Below are 24375 nucleotides of genomic sequence, written 5' to 3'. Positions count from 1 at the left end.
GCATGTCCTACCCTGCAAATTTCGGTTCTGTATTCCCACCACTAGCAGCAGAGTATATAATTTTCCCAAGCTTAGTCCCACATTGTAAAATATTACAACACTATCTAATCATAAAGATTAGTTTTCCCAAGCTTAGTACCACATTGAAAAATATTACAAAACTATCTAATCATAAAGATGACAGTTTAACCTTTAATGTTCGTAGAAAGGAGACTTGGTTGGCACACATCCGGATAAGGCCCTCCACTTCGGTGGATCTTATAACCCAATTTTTATTTGCAAATTATCATTTATCTTTAGGACAGTGGTGAGCAGGAAAAAAAAAGGAAAACCGGATCGAAAAATCTTACCGAAAAACGGAAATTAACAAAAAACGAAAAAAAATGTAACTGAACAGATTAAACGGTTTTGTTTTTATAACCGAACCGGAAAATCGAACCGCTTATATATATATAATATTAATTTTAATAATATAATATTATTAAATATTTAATACTTTTGGTTTAAAAAAGGATATAAAATATTTTATTTTCTATACAAAATCTAGTACTACCTTGAGCTGTAATGATCAGAATATGACATTTACTTCTCTGTAGTCTAAACCGAAGTTACCGTTAGTCCAGTTTTAAATTTACATAAAATCACTTTATAATTTTATAATAATACAAAGTGTGTAACTAATTTACATAAATTCTAAACTTAAATTTTTTATGTTATAAACTTTAGGGTCTTAAGCCATTGACTCTGGATATCTAATTTTGCGTATTGAACATTTAATATATTCTTGCCTCATGCTTCACAATAGATCAATCCTACCTCTTTACATATTCACTTTTCATTAATATCACATAATCTCGTTCTAACCAGAATTACATTGGTTATTCAAGTTTGAAACATTTTCTTAAACAATGTGTAAAACATATGTAAACTCTCGGATTTGAAGGACTTGATAGATTAGAAAACAAATTCTTAACCTTAAAATAAGATTAAAATTTAAGAGAAATGAGTGAAGGACCAAAGTTTAGGAAGTTTTGGTTACTAGTCATACGTGCTCAAATCGTTGTACCACATCGCTCATTTTATCAATACAATAAGGAGACAACTGTTTAAAAATAGGACCAAGGACAATTCAGAAACCATCTTTGCGCTTGGGGCAATGATGCAGCTAGTGAGGTATTAACCGAGGCGCGTCAATTGCTGGTTGAAAACTATTTCCAAACCCCCTCTTTGGTCTTGGCTTTGCCTTGTTCCATTGAGAATTTCTGGAAATTCTAAGTTAAAGATTATTCTTAGCTCTATTCTGAAAATTGAAAAATGTTTTTGAACAACGGTTTGAAATCCTGTATTTACAAAAGTTAATCAGTGCAGCATTATCATGTTACAGAAATCATCGTTAATCAGGGGAAGATCGGGTTACGTCATCGGAGATTAATCGGAAGGATTAATCGGTAACAAAATCGGAAGTAAATCAATATTAATATGTAACTATATAAATATATAATTATATATATATAATAATAATAATAATAATAATAATAATAATAATAATAATAATAATTACAAACATGCATGTGAAATGTACAATATTTCAGAACGAATGTCTAAACAAACCGGAAGTAGCAAAACTAAATATTATAATAAAAAGCATAATTTCACACATTCACAAACATTATTTTGGACAGAATCATGACGAGAAAGAAGTGAGTGTGCTACGCTAAAGCCGAGAACACAACCCTCTCGGAAGCAAACCATCCATTCACTCTCAACAATCTATACCTTTTTCCGATTATTATATTATAGTCTAGATATATAAAATATTCATTTTAATCATAATCCTTATTTATATATCTAAATAATGTATAAAAAATATCAGTTATAAGTTACATTTGAAAGACAGTAAACTAACAAGGGCTCCCAACAAGCAAAGGCAAAGCTCAACAACCATCTTTTTTATTGATTTTAGAATTGCAAGAGCCTCTACAATTGTCTTGGCATGAGATAAGATAACTGCAAGAGCCTGTTACATATTCTACAATTTGCTATTAAAACAATAAGTTATCTATTATATCTTTTTAGAAGCCCCAATCCATAGATCGAACACAACCAATCCAATTTTAAAAAGGGCTCCCAACAAGCAAAGGACAAAGCTCAACAACCATCTTTTTTATTGGTTTTAGAATTGGTTTTAGAATTGCAAAGCCTTTTATGTATGTACTCGGTCCACGAATTCACTTTAGAATTTAATTCTGGGACCATGTTGTTACTACTTAAAAATTGTAGAATATGAACCTCTCAAACCAACAACCATCTATTTTTATTATTTTTAGAATTTGCTTACTGCAATTTGCTATAAGAACAATAAGTTATCTGTTATATCTTTTTAGAAACCCCAATCCATAGATCGAACACAACCAATCCAATTTTAAGAAGAGCTCCCAACAAGCAAAGGGCAAAGCTCAACAACCATCTTTTTTATTGGTTTTAGAATTGCAAGAGCCTCTACAATTGTCTTGGCACGAGATAAGACAACTCCAAGAGCCTGTTACATATTCTACAATTTTCAAGTAGTAACAACATGGTCCAGAATCAAATTTTAAAGTGAATTCGTGGACAGAGTACATACATAAAAGGCTCTCATTTATGGTTGTTTTTGTATTTCTTTTTTCTGAATAAAAAAATAAGGAACAACATACGAGCCTTTTATGTATGTACTTGGTCCACGAATTCACTTTAGAATTTGATTCTGGGACCATGTTGTTACTACTTGAAAATTGTAGAATATGAACCACTCAAACCAACAACCATTTTTTTTTATTGTTTTTAGAATTTGCTTACTGCAATTTGCTATAAGAACAATAAGTTATCTGTTATATCTTTTTAGAAGCCCCAATCCATAGATCGAACACAACCAATTTTAAGAAGGGCTCCCAACAAGCAAAGGGCAAAGCTCAACAACCATCTTTTTTATTCGTTTTAGAATTGCAAGAGCCTCTACAATTGTCTTGGCATGAGATAAGACAACTGCAAGAGCCTGTTACATATTCTACAATTTTCAAGTAGTAACAACATGGTCCCAGAATCAAATTCTAAAGTGAATTCGTGGACCGAGTACATACTTCATTTATGGTTGTTTTTGTATTTTTTTTTCTGAATAAAAAAAATAAGGAACAACATACGAGCCTGTAAACCAGACCAGGACTAAAACACTTATTTGGTTTCTGACTAAGCTAATTTTGACATCCTGTATATTTTAGCTGCCCATGGATGCTTTCCAGTATATTAATTAAAATCCCTTCACATATTTTACCTAATTTGGTGTCCGGTTTGGTTGCAGAAATTTGCAGAAATCAAATAGGGCATCTTAAATCACGATGGGCCATAAAAAGCAGCTTACTTAAATAATATTGAATTGAAAATGCATACTTAAGAACTGATCTCCGTCCGTACCTGTCTTGCCGGAAACATAATACCGACCCTCCTGGTTCCCATCTCAACTTGTCACCAGTCTCAACTCCAAAGCTAGAAGATGGTAGAAGAATTTATAAATATATATTTTCTTTCTGAGAAGGCATTCTGCATTTAAAGACTAAGTCAGCAACAGGTCAATACCCTTGATAGCAACACAAATAACTGCCCAGTCCCACTAACTCTTACAAATCTGTTGCAATGAACTGGAAAAAAGGAAAGGTAACATAAATTACTTGACTACAGAGCAGCGATCACTTCCCCCTCCTGTCGGTGGAAGGATAACAGGCTTGTTCTTGGCAAGTGCCATCAAGCACCTGATGAACCTCTCAAACCAACAACCATCTTTTTTTTATTGTTTTTAGAATTTGCTTACTGCAATTTGCTATAAGAACAATAAGTTATCTGTTATATCTTTTTAGAAGCCCAATCCATAGATCGAACACAACCAATCAATTTTAAGAAGGGCTCATAACAAGCAAAGGGCAAAGCTCAACAACCATCTTTTTTATTGGTTTTAGAATTGCAAGAGCCTCTACAATTGTCTTGGCATGAGATAAGACAACTGCAAGAGCCTGTTACATATTCTACAATTTTCAAGTAGTAACAACATGGTCCCAGAATCAAATTTTAAAGTGAATTCGTGGACCAAGTACATACATAAAAGGCTCTCATTTATGGTTGTTTTTGTATTTCTTTTTTCTGAATAAAAAAATAAGGAACAACATACGAGCCTGTAAACCAGACCAGGACTAAAACACTTATTTGGTTTCTGACTAAGCTAATTTTGACATCCTGTATATTTTAGCTGCCCATGGATGCTTTCCAGTATATTAATTGAAATCCCTTCACATATTTTACCTAATTTGGTGTCCGGTTTGGTCGCAGAAATTTGCAGAAATCAAATAGGACATCTTAAATCACGATGGGCCATAAAAAGCAGCTTACTTAAATAATATTGAATTGAAAATGCATACTTAAGAACTGATCTCCGCCCGTACCTGTCTTGCCGGAAACATAATACCGACCCTCCTGGTTCCCATCTCAACTTGTCACCAGTCTCAACTCCAAAGCTAGAAGATGGTAGAAGAATTTATAGATATATATTTTCTTTCTGAGAAGGCATTCTGCATTTAAAGACAGGAAGTCAGCAACAGGTCAATACCCTTGATATCAACACAAACAACTGCCCAGTCCCACTAACTCTTACAAATCTGTTGCAATGAACTGGAAAACAAGGAAAGGTAACATAAATTACTTGACTACAGAGCAGCGATCACTTCCCCCTCCTGTCGGTGGAAGGATAACAGGCTTGTTCTTGGCAAGTGCCATCAAGCACCTGATGAACCTCTCAAACCAACAACCATTTTTTTTTTTATGTTTTTAGAATTTGCTTACTGCAATTTGCTATAAGAACAATGAGTTATCTGTTATATCTTTTTAGAAGCCCCAATCCATAAATCGAACACAACCAATCAATTTTAATATGGGCTCATAACAAGCAAAGGGCAAAGCTCAACAACCATCTTTTTTATTGGTTTTAGAATTGCAAGAGCCTCTACAATTGTCTTGGCATGAGATAAGCCAACTGCAAGAGCCTGTTACATATTCTACAATTTTCAAGTAGCAACAACATGGTCCATGGTCCCAGAATCAAATTTTAAAGTGAATTCGTGGACCGAGTACATACATAAAAGGCTCTCATTTATGGTTGTTTTTGTATTTCTTTTTTCTGAATAAAAAAATAAGGAACAACATACGAGCCTGTAAACCAGACCAGGACTAAAACACTTATTTGGTTTCTGACTAAGCTAATTTTGACATCCTCTATATTTTAGCTGCCCATGGATGCTTTCCAGTATATTAATTGAAATCCCTTCACATATTTTACCTAATTTGGTGTCCGGTTTGGTCGCAGAAATTTGCAGAAATCAAATAGGACATCTTAAATCACGATGGGCCATAAAAAGCAGCTTACTTAAATAATATTGAATTGAAAATGCATACTTAAGAACTGATCTCCGTCCGTACCTGTCTTGCCGGAAACATAATACCGACCCTCCAGGTTCCCATCTCAACTTGTCACCAGTCTCAACTCCAAAGCTAGAAGATGGTAGAGGAATTTATAAATATATATTTTCTTTCTGAGAAGGCATTCTGCATTTAAAGACAGTAAGTCAGCAACAGGTCAATACCCTTGATATCAACACAAACAACTGCCCAGTCCCACTAACTCTTACAAATCTGTTGCAATGAATTGGAAAACAAGGAAAGGTAACATAAATTACTTGACTACAGAGCAGCGATCACTTCCCCCTCCTGTCGGTGGAAGGATAACAGGCTTGTTCTTGGCAAGTGCCATCAAGCACCTGATGAACCTCTCAAACCAACAACCATCTTTTTTTTATTGTTTTTAGAATTTGCTTACTGCAATTTGCTATAAGAACAATAAGTTATCTGTTATATCTTTTTAGAAGCCCCAATCCATAGATTGAACACAACCAATCCAATTTTAAGAAGGGCTCCCAACAAGCAAAGGGCAAAGCTCAACAACCATCTTTTTTATTGGTTTTAGAATTGCAAGAAATCCATAGATCGAACACAACCAATCCAATTTTAAGAAGGGCTCCCAACAAGCAAAGGGCAAAACTCAACAACCATCTTTTTTATTGGTTTTAGAATTGCAAGAGCCTCTACAATTGTCTTGGCACGAGATAAGACAACTCCAAGAGCCTGTTACATATTCTACAATTTTCAAGTAGTAACAACATGGTCCCAGAATCAAATTTTTCTAAAGTGAATTCGTGGACCGAGTACATACATAAAAGGCTCTCATTTATGGTTGTTTTTGTATTTCTTTTTTCTGAATAAAAAAATAAGGAACAACATACGAGCCTGTAAACCAGACCAGGACTAAAACACTTATTTGGTTTCTGACTAAGCTAATTTTGACATCCTGTATATTTTAGCTGCCCATGGATGCTTTCCAGTATATTAATTGAAATCCCTTCACATATTTTACCTAATTTGGTGTCCGGTTTGGTCGCAGAAATTTGCAGAAATTAAATAGGACATCTTAAATCACGATGGGCCATAAAAAGCAGCTTACTTAAATAATATTGAATTGAAAATGCATACTTAAGAACTGATCTCCGTCCGTACCTGTCTTGCCGGAAACATAATACCGACCCTCCTGGTTCCCATTCAACTTGTCACCAGTCTCAACTCCAAAGCTAGAAGATGGTAGAAGAATTTATAAATATATATTTTCTTTCTGAGAAGGCATTCTGCATTTAAAGACAGTAAGTCAGCAACAGGTCAATACCCTTGATATCAACACAAACAACTGCCCAGTCCCACTAACTCTTACAAATCTGTTGCAATGAATTGGAAAACAAGGAAAGGTAACATAAATTACTTGACTACAGAGCAGCGATCACTTCCCCCTCCTGTCGGTGGAAGGATAACAGGCTTGTTCTTGGCAAGTGCCATCAAGCACCTGATGAACCTCTCAAACCAACAACCATCTTTTTTTTATTGTTTTTAGAATTTGCTTACTGCAATTTGCTATAAGAACAATAAGTTATCTGTTATATCTTTTTAGAAGCCCCAATCCATAGATTGAACACAACCAATCCAATTTTAAGAAGGGCTCCCAACAAGCAAAGGGCAAAGCTCAACAACCATCTTTTTTATTGGTTTTAGAATTGCAAGAAATCCATAGATCGAACACAACCAATCCAATTTTAAGAAGGGCTCCCAACAAGCAAAGGGCAAAACTCAACAACCATCTTTTTTATTGGTTTTAGAATTGCAAGAGCCTCTACAATTGTCTTGGCATGAGATAAGACAACTCCAAGAGCCTGTTACATATTCTACAATTTTCAAGTAGTAACAACATGGTCCCAGAATCAAATTTTTCTAAAGTGAATTCGTGGACCGAGTACATACATAAAAGGCTCTCATTTATGGTTGTTTTTGTATTTCTTTTTTCTGAATAAAAAAATAAGGAACAACATACGAGCCTGTAAACCAGACCAGGACTAAAACACTTATTTGGTTTCTGACTAAGCTAATTTTGACATCCTGTATATTTTAGCTGCCCATGGATGCTTTCCAGTATATTAATTGAAATCCCTTCACATATTTTACCTAATTTGGTGTCCGGTTTGGTCGCAGAAATTTGCAGAAATCAAATAGGACATCTTAAATCACGATGGGCCATAAAAAGCAGCTTACTTAAATAATATTGAATTGAAAATGCATACTTAAGAACTGATCTCCGTCCGTACCTGTCTTGCCGGAAACATAATACCGACCCTCCTGGTTCCCATCTCAACTTGTCACCAGTCTCAACTCCAAAGCTAGAAGATGGTAGAAGAATTTATAAATATATATTTTCTTTCTGAGAAGGCATTCTGCATTTAAAGACAGTAAGTCAGCAACAGGTCAATACCCTTGATATCAACACAAACAACTGCCCAGTCCCACTAACTCTTACAAATCTGTTGCAATGAACTGGAAAACAAGGAAAGGGAACATAAATTACTTGACTACTATAAAAAAAATGTAAGAAAAGCTCCATTTATCTTTCATTTTTGAGTTTTGATGCCAAATAAAGTATTTGTATTTTTTTGTATAGATCAGACTCGCGATTGCACACTATCCTGCAAGTCAAAGGCAAGCAGCAACGAATCGTACCTGCACATTTTTTGCTGTCCAAGAGCATCAACTTGTTGGAGATGGTAGTGAAGCACAGATTCTGGATATAATCAGAACCGACCAATCTATCTTCAGTGTCGGAGACTTCTGGAACGCAACTCCAACACATGCCTAGAACAGAGATTGTTTTGTCATACAATGTCACGACAAATTCTATAGTAGCTCCCAAAATTCTGGACCTATTGTGGTCCGACAAACCGAGAAAGTCCCCTTGACTGCATTTCTGATAGCCTTGTCTTGTAACCTTTGTTCCCTACAGCTAAATACGCATATAAATATTTTGATAAGCACGAGCCTAATGATAATTTTTCCGGGAATGCAAGAGACTGAAATGTTGATACCCGTAGGATCCAAAATTAAACACAACCCTAGCTTAGATTCTTTGTACGCGATACTCACCGCATCGCTTAGTGCGAAAAGCAGGCAAGGGAAAAGCAGTTTAAAATAAGAAAGGGCAGCACAGTTATTTTTCAGGGCTTCCGCCCTCCCTATCCTTGCGCTAGGGGCAGTGACGCAGCTAGTGAAGTTACTAACTGAGGCACGTCAATTGCTGGTTGAAAACTATTTCCAAACCCCCTCTTTGGCCATATGCCATTGAGAATTTTTGGAAGGGCTCCCTTTAATCCAGGGTGAATTCCCATAACTCTAGTGTAAAATATTTCATTGTTCATTAAATCTGGGGAACAAACAAAACAGATTGAAGTTTAAAGACTTGAATCAGAATCGCATTGACCAAAAGAGTTTGACCATAGAACCAAAAATGAAAATTATGAAGCTTAGATGTCTCCGCCAGCACCTAAAATCAATTGAGTATTCTGCTCTAGACTAAATATATGCAGGATACTTTAGTACAGAATGTATCAACTCTGAGTGGGACTCGTTGGAAATTATGATAAAAGTTAAAACACGGGACAAAGGGGGCTCATAAAATAGAAGAGAATACAAATTACTAAATGTGTGTGTACAAGCTGAAACGGATTGAAAACTGGTCTTTGTGCTAGTGCTTTATTGAGTTTTACATGATGCAATCGCAAAAGTTGCCATGAAAGTTTTTAAAAAACAATTTTTAAAAAAATTTAGCAGCATCCATGACAGTATAACCATGTTCATCTAGGTAATCAACAAAGTTAAAACAGCAGATTTTGTAAAATAAACTTTTACTTCGAGTGTGCAATTAATAGTTAATTACTATTTGGGACAAAAAAAAACAAATCAATAATGAAGATGTCAAAGTCCAGCAGATTACATTTTAGTTCAATAGGCAGACCATGTGTTTGCAACAAAGTTGCTTGTCCCCCATCGATGTCTAAATAAAATGTCTGGTTAAACTGTTGTATAAAAGAAGAGCTGGCCCATTGTTTAAGGCATACCTTTCTCGGCCTTTTGTCTAAGATCAAGTGTAGTATCTGTTCTTATCAGTTTAATATCTGATATGTGGGCCATTGGTTTACATGATATTAAATTAATTTTTTAAGGGGAAGGCCCATCACAATAGCTCGCTATTGGGGTCTTCAAGAGTAGCCCAAGTTTTGCACTACTGCTTAGGCCTGTCTCATGCCACCAAAACATAGTTCAATTTTATCAAGACAATTCACGTTCAAACATTCTGACCATTGACAGTCATGTTTTCTCACAACAAAGTTGCATAATACCGAAAATTTAATTATTATGGGATTAATACAAAACATTTAATTATTATAATTCGAACATGTTTTTTTGCAACCCTAGTGACAGCAAAATTGCATAATATCCAAACATCTAATTATTATGGGTTTAATACAAAACATCTAATTATTATAGGATACCTGCGAATGTTTCAGCCAAATTCAAGCAGAACTATAGAGCGACCATTTCTAGACACTCCCAAGGAAAAAAGCCATGCCGTCACTCTGATAATTTAATCGCTCCTGGATCAGTTGTAATAACCTAATAAATGCAATATTTTACATTAAGAACCCGTCGGATCCATATGAATGGTACGATGTCATGAAGGAATTGTATTTAATGACGAGCACAACATAAAGAAAAGTCTCACCACAACATCAAACAAGTTAAAAAAATATAAGCAGTGGTGGCTAGCTTAGAAGTTAAGAACAATCCCATAGGAAAGCAACGCCGCTCAGCTTTGCTATCCATAACATCTAATTCCACGAGACGTTGCATGAGCACAATTATAGATTCAAAGCCTTCATGCTAGCATGCTTTATTAAAAGTATCTCACATATTGGCTAAGGATAGAGATAACATGTTCTTCAAAGACTAACAGTTTCAGTACATAACTTGTCCCTCCGGGGACATACGATAAAATTGGAACGATACAGAGAAGATTAGCATGGCCCCTGCGCAAATTAATTAAAGGGGGTAGTAATAAGTCATATAAAATAAATATATTTATGTTATAATCCCTCTATGATGTATTTTAGTACAATTTTTTTAGGGATTAAATGATGACACGCACAAATCGAGAAATGGTCCAATTTTTTTTTTACGAAATCAAATGGACCACAATTTTGTTTCAAAAAAGCTCTGCCCAAAACTCTTTTTGTTCAAATCTAGCCATGCAATCAGGGGTGGAGGAAACCGACTGCGAGTCTTAGATGACCCGGAATATATATTTTAAAAATATTCCATAAAAATAGGTATAAAAACACAAAATATTTGTTGAATTGTAAACTATTACCTAAGATACGACAATCCGAAAACGAGTACCCTACTTCAAGATTTTCTTAATGGTTGAATGGCCATTGGATGCACTAACTTCTTATGAACTTGTACTAGTTTGACATTTTAATTTATTCAGTAAGAGCTAATGAATATTATTGGAATACAACTCGATCATAATTTAATACCTATTACTAGTTATATTACAGGTTTAATAAAGTTTTAGAGATTATGTATATTATTATAATACTAAAAGGAACTGGTTCTACGCAACAGCCTACTCTAGTTACAAAGTGACTCAGCATCAGCCCCCTCACCCATTCTCTTACAAAGTAACTCATGCACTCGCCCATTCTTTAACCGCACAATATACTACTTTAGTCCTTTATTTTTAAAAATCGAGTAAACGGCGTGGTGTTTTAATTCTCATATCAAATATAATAAATGGGCCATTTTTCCAAGGGCGAATTTGTAAACATGCAATAATGTACCACACCCTCTTGAACCTAACCATAAAATCACCTTCATTTTTTTCTAAGTGCGCGACTGGAAATGAAGCGATCAAAAGGTTTGTACTTGCACAAGTTGAGGTTTCCATCCTGGATTCCTCAAGCCCGCTCCGATACAATTTGCTTGTGAACTTAAGTTTCGAGATAACCCAAAAGCTATACTGTCTATCTAATTAAGCTGTTATTGAAATCAATGAGCTAAATCTGTCGCAATCACCGGGATAACATGAACAAGAAAGGATTAAATTTGTACCAATTAACAGAATATTGTAAACAAGAAAAAGTAAACAGAATTTAATAGACTTGTACATTTATAGATTACATTTGCATACTTCATAGACATGTGAAATGCATACCTGTTCCGCATAGACACATGGAACCACTTAATGGAGGAGGCGACCTTTCCTAATGCCGGAACCTAGGAAGCACCGACACTGATACGGCGACACGGGACACGGGATACGGGGATTCGTCAATTATCAAAGTGTCCTGGATACGGGACACGGCAAAAAAAAGTAAAAAAAATATAAAAAATAAAAGATTTGTATATGTCAAATATGGATTCCTTGCCTAATGAAATGGCAGTCCAGAAGAATAAAACATTCTTGAAATTTCAGCAGTCTGTTCTCTGGCTTCATTATTAAAAGCTTCTCCAAAGCAGATGCCCTCCTCTTTCTTGTTTCCAATCCACAGCCCAACATTGTAGAAGACAGAGAGACATAACATTAGGGTTGATATAAGATGGTTTGGGCTTTTAAAAACTAATTTTGGGCTTTTTAAAGATGATTTTGGGCTTTTTTATATGGGCTGGGTCGGTGGGCCGTGTCGGTCGCGTGTCGAACCCGTGTCGATCACCTTTTTCTGTCGACACGCGTGTCGGACACGCACTCAGCCGTGCCGGTGCCGTGTAGCCGTGTAGCCGTGTCGCCGTGTCGGCCGTGTCGGACACGCATACGGCATCCTTTTTGGAGTGTCGGTGCTTCCTAGGCCGGAACCGACACAATCCTTGTTTCCTTTTTCAACCAGCCAAGGTCTCAACTCCAAAAAGTTGAACACTGATGGAGAATAAAATAGTATTTTAAGAAGTGTCACTGCAGACCAACGAAGTGTTTGCGATTTAGCTAACTTTGCCCTTACCAGATTCATGTCCACTTGTGTTTTTCGCCATAACTTTGTTCTTTAAAATTTCGTACACGTAATAAATTGCTTCCTTGCCGCTGTATTACATCAAATATACATTATTAATCATTTTTATTCAAATCATGTTATGTAAAGCAGAGTTTTGCAGAACAGATTATATGGCAGGTACTTGCAGAAGGAAAGAGTAAGGGCAGATTGCAGGCACTTTACGCTCTGTCACCATCCTTTTCTAAAATGACCGTATAGGCGTTAAAGTGAACTACAGCTTGTCACAAGTTAACAGACTACACAAAGAAAGCGAGCATGATAGTTTCCCATGCGTGCAATCAATACATCATGCACAGGAATTCGACCTTGCAATAAAAAACTCTAGAATCACCAATCCACATATCCCACGTCTATATTCCTATCGCTGAACAGATTAACAACTATTTACCCACCTGGTTGGGAACTGTATTTAGAATTACACAATCCCCTCTTACAAGGCTTTCTGACCTCCAAGGCTCTGAGTCTTTTTTATGGCGCCCTATAAGACTACTAGTTATTTTGGTTGTCAACGGAAAAAGGACACGTGGGGAGTACATTGGATTCATGTTGTCAATTATTCACATACAGAAGGCCGGAGTCCTGGTTTGTTAAGGTTTACAAGAGAGCACACAAAACTATGTAAGCCAGAGAGAACGTATATAGAGATCCAAGAATAATCATACAATACCTTTGCATCTTCTGAATTCTGATTTTTTTAATTTTTACCAGGAAGTTCTAAAATTAAGATTCAGTTCTGATGCTACTTTCAGGGGCAGAAAATTTACCTTTCCAGTTCAACGAACACAGTTACTCTGTGATCACTCACGACTGTCATCCAAAAAGCAATTCAACTCACTGGCCACAAACTGTAAATATGTGCCCAAAGATACAAGAAATTAGTTTGGACAATTAAATATTCCGCGTTTTGCATTTAAAAATAACAGACGAAATTTTAAAATAAATAAATTGTCAATCAGATGTGCCAGCTATACATCAAACTGAAGTGAAAATACATTCTCACATCTCTGCATTATTCTTAACAAGTAAAAGGAACTTGTTCTAGGAAACAGCCTACTCTAGTTAGAAAGTAACTCAGCATCAGCACCTCACCCATTCTCTTACAAAGTAACTCATGCAGTCGCCCATTCTTTAACCACACAATATACTACTTTAGTCCTTTATTTTTAAAAATCGAGCAAACGGCGTGGTTTTTTAATTCTCAAATCAAATATAATAAATGGGCCATTTTTACAAGTACGAATCTATAAACATGCAATAATGTACCACACCCTATTGAACCTAGCCATGAAATCGCCTTCTTTTTTTCTAAGTGCGCGACAGGAAATAAAGCGATCAAAAGGTTTCTACTTGCACAAGTTGAAGTTTCCATCCTGGATTCCTAAGTCCGCTTTGATACGATTTGCTTGTGAACTTAAGTTTCGAGATAAATCAAAAGCTTCTGTCTAATTAAGCTGCTAGTGAAATCAGTGAGATAAATCTGTAGCAATCACCAGGATTACATGAACAAGAAAGGATTAAATTTGTACCAATTAACAGAATATTGCAAACAAGAAAAAGTAACAGAATTTGTATACTTCATAGACATGTGAAATGCATACCTGTTCCTCAGACACATGGAACCACTTAATGGAGGAGGTGACCTTCCTGAATGCCGGATCCGACACAATCCTGTTTACTTGTTCAACCTGCCCAGGTATCAACACCAAATAGTTGAACACATAAGGAGAATAAAATAGTATCTTAGGAAGTGCCACTGCAGACCAACGAAACGTTTGCGATTTAACTAAATTTGCCCTTACCAGATTCATGTCCACTTGTGTTCTTTAAACTTTCGTACACGTAATGAATTGCTTCCTTGCCGCTGTATTGAATCGAATACACATCATCAATCATTTTTATTCAAATTATATTAGGTAAAGCAGAGTTTTGCTTAACAGATTATATAGGCTGCATATGGCAGGTACTTGCAGAAGGAAAAAGTCAAGGGCAGATTACAGGCACTTAACGCTCTGTCACGATCCATTTCTATATAACTAGGGAATACTTATTGTATTTAAGGTTCCTCGTTACGTTCTGAATTAGTAATTACAATTTCTAATTCAGTGAAGAAAAGAAAACTTAATACCTACTATTAAGTTCCGAAACCTCTACGAATTTGCATACCAAGATTGCAGGCCAGGTCGGACACGCAACAAACGAACGAAAGAAACCAAGCTACATCTGTAAAGTACTTAAACTATCATCATTCATGCAATCAACCGATGAAAAGGATATACAAAAATCTTAAATTTGAAGTTCTTTAATAAACACATTCTAGAATTGACATGCTTCTCCCTTTAAGAATGAAACTAGATTATTGAGATGTGTAAGAATCAGATTTGATTTTGTTTGATTAAAATATCAGACAAGTCGACAACCAAAACATATATTATGCAACTACATGAAAATGGAATAGAAGTAGAGCCGGCAATTATACAGCATTAAAACGACACGATATTTTTGTGTTTGTGTGTACCACTGTACCTTTTCGGTACACGAGCAAGAAATTATACAGGTAAATTTAGAGTCGATTTTGGGTTTACCGCTAAGGCACACGTGACACGACACTAAACAAAAATACACCAAATAATAAATATTTAATAAATATATTAAAATTATATAAATACATATCACAACACAAAAATACATATTTTATATATAATTTTTAATAAACAAATAGCAAATTGTTTCAAACTTAAGTTTAACATGATTTGACTACACCCGACTCGTTATGACTTAAATTTAAGTTTAACATGATTTGACTACACCTGACTTGTTACTTGTTATGACTTATTGAATAAAACTCAACTAGTAATATTTAACTGAAAATTTAATATATAAATACTTTTATTTATTAATTTTATATTATATTTTTATTTAGAATTACATGGAATACAACACGAAAAGTGCACGAAACAACGGTACAATTTGGCATTCATATACACGAAACGCAGAAGTACACAACACTAAAGTATAAGAAACCTACGAATTGCCAGGTCAAGATACAGGCACTTCACAAATGATTTTCACTTTGATTTTTGACTAATAATATCCAAAAAAAACAAGATTTGCAATTGAACCGAGTGCATTTATTTTCTTATACCATTTATTTTCTTATTTTATTATACCGAGACATTATTTTTAATTTTTTTGTAACTTTATAAACAGAATGCGGTACTTTTTTGGGATGCACAATTCAAAATATCCATCATTTCTTTCTAAAATTTACTTGTTTCGAGAATTACTCTAGGAAGGATTAATACCTGAAGAACATATTGTTTGAGAACTGAAGTAACAACCGCTTGGTCAAAAACTTTTAGTAGAAATCCCTGTGTCATTCACAACACCACATGAGATCCATTGTATTATTATGTTAATACATTTAAATTAGCAAACACTTCCCAGTAGAAGAATTAATTTTCGTAAAAAATGAAGCAAATGTGTATCCTAAGACTGTGATGCTTTAATATTTCATACTTATGCTTTTTTGATTATTTTTGGTGATAACCATTTGTCAAATAGGGGTACCCTGAGTATTAGTGATAAGTGATTACCACTAAAGGAATGTGTATCCCCATCCGTATCTTTGGCCAAATTTTCAAAAGGGGTATTTTCGTTTACTTTTAAAAAATCGGAATTTTAGCCATCACACTACACTGGTGGGCGGATCTAGAACTGTTATTTAGTGAGGACACCCAATAAATTTTGGAAAAACACACATACGTTAAAATTTTTGTGAGGGCACCTTCCTAATTTTTTTTTAAAAATGGTAAAAAAAACGGGTTAAATATCAAAGTGGTCACTCAGCTGAAAGGCCATATATCAGTTTCATCATCAAATTTAACGGGGTATCATTTGAATCACTAAAATCGTAATAAATATCAAACAGATACCTCAAAATAGGTGCTCGAGAATTAAAAATTCTTTTTATGGAGTTCTATACATTTTTATTGAATCATATTACAACCAAATGAAAATTTATGAGTTCCTAGTATTTTAGATGATATAATGAGATTTTTAAAATTTTATCTACTAATTATTGTTATTTAAATGAAAAATATCACTACAAAAATAAAAATAAATAGTAGATCAATTTTTAAAAATCTCACTATATTATCAAAAATACTAGAATTCATACATTTTAATCTGGTTGTAATGTAATTCTAAAACTTTATAAAATAGTTTTTAATTTTCAAACACACATATTTTGAGGTATTCGTTTGATATTTATTAATTTATTATCAGTTTAGTGATTCAAATGATACGCCGTTAAGTTTGATGATGAAACTGATATATGGCTTTCACTTGAGTGGTCATTTTGATATTTAACCCCATTAACTTATGTTGTTTCGGGAGACCAGTTGTCCCTTACTAAATCCTGCGGTCATCACCCTAAGGCTACTCCTTCAACATGAATTGTTAAAATTACCAAAAAAAACATGAATTGACCATGTTAGTATACTCCAAAACCATTAAAACAATTAATATATTAAAAAAAAGACATACTATACTAGACCGTGTTCTTATGTACCAAAAAGCATCTATTCTTATGATCTAAACACCATTTGGACAGTGAAATAGGAGATGGAATAGAACTATAAACATATATTTCTACTGCCTGCATATATTTGCATAAAACAAGGAAACATAATCTAAACAACTGAAACATGTTAATATGTATAAAAGAACATATCGGACAAAAAAGTTACTAGCCGGAAGTTGCATTGATCGACTGCATGAAAAGACATCGACCCCCCTCCCCTTTCATCTTCTACTTTCCTTTTTGTATGAGTTTTGAGAATCCCAGAAAACCCTCGCTCGTAAATAAATGATAATGATATACTTCTACTAAACAAACACTGCCTTGTGTGAGTGGACGATGAACAGAAAGTAGGTTACATGCTTAAAAATGTCTTGGAAATCGTGATGCTTATCTCCGTGTTCACTCGTACGTGTAATGTGAAAGAGCTACGGCTCTTCTGTTTCCTTTTCAGGCACACTTGTCGAGGAGGTCGGGGATTTGTACAAAACTCCGTGTTTTTATTATAAAATGAACTGTCTTTCTAAGTTTGTGCATGATAAGAATAAAATTTTATGAATTTGATGAATTTTTATTGGTGCAGTTGTTGTAAATGAGAGTTTCATCAATATTAATCGGAAGAATATAAAAAATATTTTTAATTTTATATTTATATAATGATCAATATGTCATATATTTGTTTAAAGAAAGAAATTAGAATGATATTAAATAATATTTACACATTTGACATGCGTTATGCGTTATGTACTAATTATTGAGTTATAATATTAATTATATTTTAATTCACACTTTTAAATTAATTATAATATGTTATTTTTATATTTTAAGTTAGAAAATAAATATATTAGATTACTTGTTAATTCTTACCAATACTTTATATTAGACTTTGACATGATATTGTGTGAAATTATAAAATATTGAATTAAATTTATAAAAACGTAAAAAAAATATTTTTTTAATTAATTTCCGCCTAAACTAGACAGGACCGATTTTTGACCGCCTAGCACGCCTAATCCCGATTTTGATCCAATTTTTTGAAAAAACGCCTAAATCACCGCCTAGATCCGAGTCGGAGCGTTTTACCACCGCTTAGCGCCTAGGCGCCGCCTAAACCGATTTTTAGAAGACTTATATTTATGATTAGAGAATCAATCAAAATATAGTTAGTACGTATTGTGTGTTCTTGACCACGTATTATAAAATCGGTAAAACGAAATCTAACAAAACTGGTATAGTTGCATTTAACATAACAAAAATGGTTCAGCTAGTTTTTTTCCCTTGTTAGCTAATCAATTCAAGCGATGTTCAGTACATTCGAGATATTCTCCAGAACGTCATTTCAGACGGCATTTCGTACTGTAATCTTGTATGTTATTTAGGGATATGATGATGGTTTTAGTTTGATTTTTTTATAATTTGAATCATAATTTTTATATTTTGATGAGATAATTATTTTTATTTAGTTTAACTAAGAAAGATAGTCACACGAAAATTTCTTGTAATATATAAAAATATGTAAATAATTATTTTTCCTAAAATTTACCTACAATAATTTTAATAAAGTTTCATGCTTCGCAAATCTTTTAATAATTGTTAAATGTTATAAATATAAATAATAAAGTAAATATATATATAAAAATCTTAGGTTAATAATTTTGAAAGAAAAAAAACTACATCAGTATATCTAAAGTTTATTAATTTATATTTAAATTTAAATTATTATCATTATCATAATTTTTTAATATTATATTGTGTATTATATAAATTATTTTATTATCTTAATAGTTCTTACTCTTATCTTATTTCAAAATTGGTAGTCCTCTCTCTAATAATTTTTTCAGCTAACACCCTCAAACAATTAAAAAAAAAAGTAAATTTAAGAGACAAAAAGTAATATAAATAATTTGCTAGATAAATATACATGGTCAAGTCATTTAACGTTCGATCAAATTATGCCAACTTAGAACATTGCTTCATTACTTACATATACTCCAGTTATAGACCCATGAATTGTCCATTATTTAACTTTGATACATATAAGAACGCTAAAAAACACATAGGAAGCCAGGTCAAATATTAAAGTTATTCAGGTATTTTATTGAGGTATTATATTTGCTTCTGACTTTAGTACCCAGGGTAAATTGGACCGGTATCATTCAACTATATCTTCACCCATGTTGCATTCATCCGATTAATCGCCCCAGACTTCAAAGTGAGAAATGCATACAGAGATTTTCCCCATTGTTTATCGCCTATCAACTACTAATGCCTCTATAACTGTGGGATGTTTGTAGAGAGAAATCAGATTCTTGTATTATAAATGCCTCCCCTATGCATCAATGGAATAATTGTATAAATGCCAAAGTTGCTAGCAGTAAAATCTAGATAAAAGATGAAAACAGATTTCGTTAAGAATAGATTTTCGTATATAATCATGAAATGTTATTGATTTCATGAGACATGTCAATGGAGTATATGATTTCATCAAATGTTATTGAGTATGGTTCAAGAGGTCGAACCATTCATTTTCTTTTGTTATGAGCCTCCACGTTATCTTATGTTCTGGTGGATGAAAATCAAGGTAAGTTTCTTGTAATTTGATCACCCTCCGTTTGCATCTCAATGAATTTTATCTTGCTGAAACCTGCTGATAAATATTTTTTTAAGCTACGGAGTCCGTTATTTTATTAATTTTCCAAAGCAGCCCTTAGCAACCCATATGCCTCAGATATATATTTTTTAATGTCTCTATCAAGCTCATAGGAAGCAGATTTTGTAATAACCCCAATTTTTGAGAAATTTTTGAAACCCTTATGAATAGTGTTTTTGCTGAATGAGAAAACTTTTCATGCCACACTATGTAGGGGTTCTGTTATTGATATTCCGAGATTTTATTAGTACTTTATATGGGATATAAGTGTATGTAAAGATCGTCAGAATCCAAATCCGAACACTTTGATTTTTCCCGGAAATCCACTAGATACGGAGAGAATTGAGTATAAGGTAACAGGATAAAAAGGATTTAAATTAAAGGATTATAGGAGAGGATCATAAAAGGAATATAATATATTGAGAAAGGTTAAGGGAACCTAAGTAATAAGATCCCGGGTATGATCCCTCAAACGATAAACGAAAACGAAAGTTAAGCGAACCGTATAACAGATCAGCGGTCATTAGGCAAACAATTAGGAAGTTAAGCAAAGGGATTAGAGGAAGTGATGTCACCCAACCAATGAGAAGAGGACAAGGAAGGGAGGATGACATAGCAATGTGATGTAAGCATGACATAGGGAAGGAGGAGGTGTGGTTGGTTTATAACCACACAAATATAAGGTTATTAAGGTAATTAACCAAAAACAAAACAAAAAACAACCAAGCTAAGCCAAACAAATCAAAAAACACAAAATCATTTCATTCTCATCATCTTGCTCTCGGCTTTTCATCTTTTTCAAGGGCAAGAATTTCAAAAATCAAGTTCCAAGCATTGTTAAATCACAAGGTAATTATCTAAGCTTCCTTGTACATAGATATGGATATGCTATAAGTTTAAGCTCCTAATTCCTTCACAATCTCTTCCAATAAATCAAGGAAGAAGATGGTGAATAGTAACCTTCAAGAAATAACTTTAGTTTTCTTGAATTTTTATGAAAGATTAAGGTTATACAAGCAAGGATCAAGGTTCTTTTAGGCATTCAAAGCTCTTGGGTTGTGTTAGGAAGCTTCAAGGAGGTATAAACAACTTTCACCTTTAACTTATAGTTTGAACTTTGAGTTTTGATGAGTTTATGGATGGATTAATGTATATAGAAATATCCATGTATGTATAGCAAGATCCATGTATGTTAGATAGTTTGGTTGGATTTGTGGTGATTTTGGATATGAATCTTGGTTAATGGTTAATGAATCTTAAGTTATGGTTAGTAGATCATGTTTGCGGTTGAATAAGTTGGAAAACCTTGAGATTATGGACTGACTTTGCCTTGATATAAGTTGTGTTTGATGTATTGATGATGGTTGGGTGGTTTGTAGTGAATTGGTAAAGAATTGGAGTGGTATAAATATTGGTAATCGCGTAAACATAGCCGTCGTAACGTCCGATTTTCTTTAGACTGTTTTGTGCATAACATCAGGACCCGAGGACCCCCTGCTAGATTATGACCACTGCCATGTTTAGATAGCTCATGTTACGAGCTTCGTTTTGATATGTAGTTCGTTCGATTCCGATGCACGGTTTAGGAGAAACGACCGTTTTAAGTAACGGCGTTTCGCGAACGAAACTTTTCCCCTCGCCTTACTTTGAAACATAGGTTAAAGACCAAAAAGGGTTAATTAATGTATGAAACATTTATGGTAAGTCTGTTAGGCAGTTGGTAAGACACTCGCGAAGGAATCGCATTAAAACTCGTAAAGGTTAAATTATTAAAAATGGTGGAGCCGAGGGTACTCGAGTGACTTAAGAGAATCAGTAAGCGCAGAATAAGCGTTAGAGTCTAAGTTAGTTAAAGTATAGATTTACAAGTGACTTTGGTTTAATTCCAACTTACTTGTTGTTTATAGGTTACCAGACTCGTCCCGAGCCATTCGTAACCCCCCAGTCGCTCAGGCAAGTATTCTATCCGTTATACTGTTGTTGTGATGTATACACTTGTATATGCATTATCTTGCGATAGATGCATGTTGGTTATTTAGCAAATTCTTGCGATATATTGTAGCATGTGATATGGTATATATGCATGCCTGTTTCATATTCTTGAAATATATATCTGTTGGTTCAGTTGATAATACCTATGCTAGAGGATATCGGTAATTTGCATATACCCTTAGTATAGGGACCCAAAGGTGAAAATATTTTCTAAAACCGGGAGTCGAGGATCCCGAGTAGATTTTATATATATGGATATAAATATATATATATATATATATACTTATATATATATATGTTCATAGTTTTCAAAACTATTAATCGAATAAGGTTTATTCGATAACTTTAAACTTTATTTATTATTGAATATTATTTCGAATATTATTCGAAGGCGTATGACTCCTTTATATTAAATGAATATTATTTTGAATATTCATTCGAGGACTTATGACTCCTTTTATTTATTTATCTGAATATTATTTGAATATTCATTCGAGGGCTTATGACTCAGTTTATATTATTTAATGAATATTATTTGAATATTCATTTGAGGATCTATGACTCCGATTATTTGCTGAGATATATTCTTTATTTTATTAAAGAATAAGGTGTAAATAATCAAACTTATTTTCGATTATTCAAATAAAGATAATACTTTCATATAAGTATATCTTTGGTTATTTAATACTCGTTTCAAGTATAAATTTTAATACTTCTACTTCAATTATTTTTATAAAGACTATTCTTTATGGGAATATTATTTAATTAATAATATTCAGATATTTTCTAATATTCTGGGGACTGATTTACTTCATTAAATCAGCCTTACTCCAAACACTCTTTAAAGTGTTTTCGAGTCTTCAAAATGATTTTTAAAAGTCAGAGCGGATCCCAAAACTCATTTTTATATTTAAGATCTTCCTTTTTAAAGGGGATTTAAATACTCGCTCAAAACCTGGGGAATCCGGCTCTGTGGTGTATTTTATATTCGCAACGAGGTTGCAGATTTGGTAAATGAATTGATTACTTGCCCAACGTTCGGGAAGTAAGCCCATCTCATTGAGTCGGCATAAGCGACAGGCCGGGGTACGGTCTATTATTGTGTAAGTGGCTGGGTGGCAGTCCATCAACGCGTGAGGGGCCGGGGTACGGTCTAGCGCAAGGTCCTAATGCGGCCAGGGTGATGACCGGTGAGGAATTCATCCATCTACAGTAGAAAAGGTTACTTATTGGTATCTTTGCCTGATCAGCGAGATATCGGGTTTATGCCAAAATTCTTTTCCTTTCCAAAATTCATTGGATGTTTCAAACTCTGTTCATACTTTACATAACAGAGGTTCCAGGAAATGTTTTAGAGATATATATATGTGGATATATATATATATATCGGGACTAAATAAAGTATCTCGTAACTTTATTTCATTCAATAATATTTCAAAGATTGAATCTATTTAAATCTTGTCTTGTAGTCTCATCTATGTGATGAACTTTTGAAGCTGATTATAACTTGAACAGTGGTAGTTCAAGTAGTATTGGGAAAGATATAAGTATATTGGGGTATTTGGTAACCTCATCTTTTAAACTTATATCTAATTAATAATTGTCTTATGAATGACAAAGATTTTCAGAAAAACGTTGAAACAAGGTTAGATATATGAGATCACCTTGCAACGATATTTTTTTATACAGTTGTACACTGGGACTTTGTGTATATTATGCATGGAAGAGGACTTCCAATATTTTGAAAAGTATATATGTATATATATACTGAATATTTTGCGACTTCATCGCATTAAGATATCAAACTTGGTTCATTTCTTTTGACCAAGATTTTCATGAGTATTATGAGTAGACTCATATACTATTAATCTTTATACATATTATTTTGGTGGGCTTGCTGCTCACCCTTGCTTTCTTCTTTCATCACACAACAACAGTTAGGAAAGATGGCCAGACTCCAGCAGACCCAGCGCAAGCGCGTGGGAAGCGTCCCGCGTCTTCCCGATGATGTTGTGGCTGCTATAGCTGCAGAGGTAGATCTATTGGTAGATCAGGCATTCTATTTTTGAGAATCAATTATGTATAATTATAACTTGTGGCAGATAATGGCAATTAACTGTAAATTTATCAAGTAATCATTTTGGGTTGTAATAATTTTAAATTGTGGATTCAAAGACTTGTACTTATTTCAATTTCATCTCTGAGACTATAACGGGATTGATGCCGCCGTAGCTGAGGTAGGAACTACCAATAGGCTAGGCTTTCAACTTTTGATGGACCAGATTTATTTATATTTATGAATTGTAATAATGGCAAAGAAATGTAAATTTATTCAGAACCTTTTTAAGGTGTATCGACATATAATTGTGGAATAAAACGACTTGTGATTATTTTTGGATGTTCATCTCTGAGACTATAACGTGTGGTGTGTGTGTTTATTGTGGGGTCACAGTACAGAGTAGTTGAGAAATTATTAAGATTGGGTGTTAATAAGGGAAATGGAACTCGTGACAACCCGGATCCCCGACCCCGGATCTGGGGGTGTTACAGATTTTGTAGAGAGTTTAAGCAGATTTTGTAGAGAGTTTGGCTTGAGAGTGCAATCCAAG

The 24375-nt window shown here is 33.9% G+C and overlaps 2 long non-coding RNA genes, 2 other non-coding genes and 2 pseudogenes across 5 annotated transcripts; 5 read left to right on the top strand and 1 right to left on the bottom strand.

Annotated features, from left to right (window-relative positions):
* Positions 1-623: 623 nt before the first annotated feature.
* On the bottom strand, positions 624-17605 carry LOC141682983 (uncharacterized). Of its 2 annotated transcripts, XR_012560031.1 has the most exons (15): positions 17294-17605; positions 15848-15913; positions 14671-14765; positions 14345-14406; positions 14144-14230; positions 13310-13390; positions 12495-12574; positions 11714-12412; positions 9993-10113; positions 8167-8446; positions 7758-7883; positions 6628-6752; positions 5497-5622; positions 4467-4592; positions 624-3573 (listed from the first exon to the last, which is right to left on the bottom strand). It is a non-coding gene; the product is annotated as an uncharacterized LOC141682983 (long non-coding RNA). The 2 variants fall into 2 exon arrangements; XR_012560032.1 differs by lacking the exon at positions 14671-14765.
* Positions 1139-1284, top strand: LOC141687834 (U4 spliceosomal RNA). The gene has a single exon (XR_012561315.1). It is a non-coding gene; the product is annotated as a U4 spliceosomal RNA (small nuclear RNA).
* LOC141687950 (U4 spliceosomal RNA) lies at positions 8678-8813 on the top strand (annotated as a pseudogene).
* Positions 9554-9748, top strand: LOC141688668 (U2 spliceosomal RNA). The gene has a single exon (XR_012562101.1). It is a non-coding gene; the product is annotated as a U2 spliceosomal RNA (small nuclear RNA).
* Positions 10470-10564, top strand: LOC141688303 (U6 spliceosomal RNA; annotated as a pseudogene).
* Positions 17606-20500: 2895 nt separating the features above from the next.
* On the top strand, positions 20501-24130 carry LOC141683225 (uncharacterized). The gene is made up of 3 exons (XR_012560168.1): positions 20501-20623; positions 20776-20853; positions 23704-24130. It is a non-coding gene; the product is annotated as an uncharacterized LOC141683225 (long non-coding RNA).
* The last annotated feature ends 245 nt before the right edge of the window (positions 24131-24375 follow it).

This window comes from Apium graveolens, chromosome 9 (genome assembly GCF_009905375.1).
Source record: "Apium graveolens cultivar Ventura chromosome 9, ASM990537v1, whole genome shotgun sequence".
Lineage (NCBI taxonomy): Eukaryota > Viridiplantae > Streptophyta > Magnoliopsida > Apiales > Apiaceae > Apium > Apium graveolens.
The sequence above is the reverse complement of the archived record's forward strand: the minus strand, read 5'-3'. Positions and strand labels throughout refer to the sequence as shown.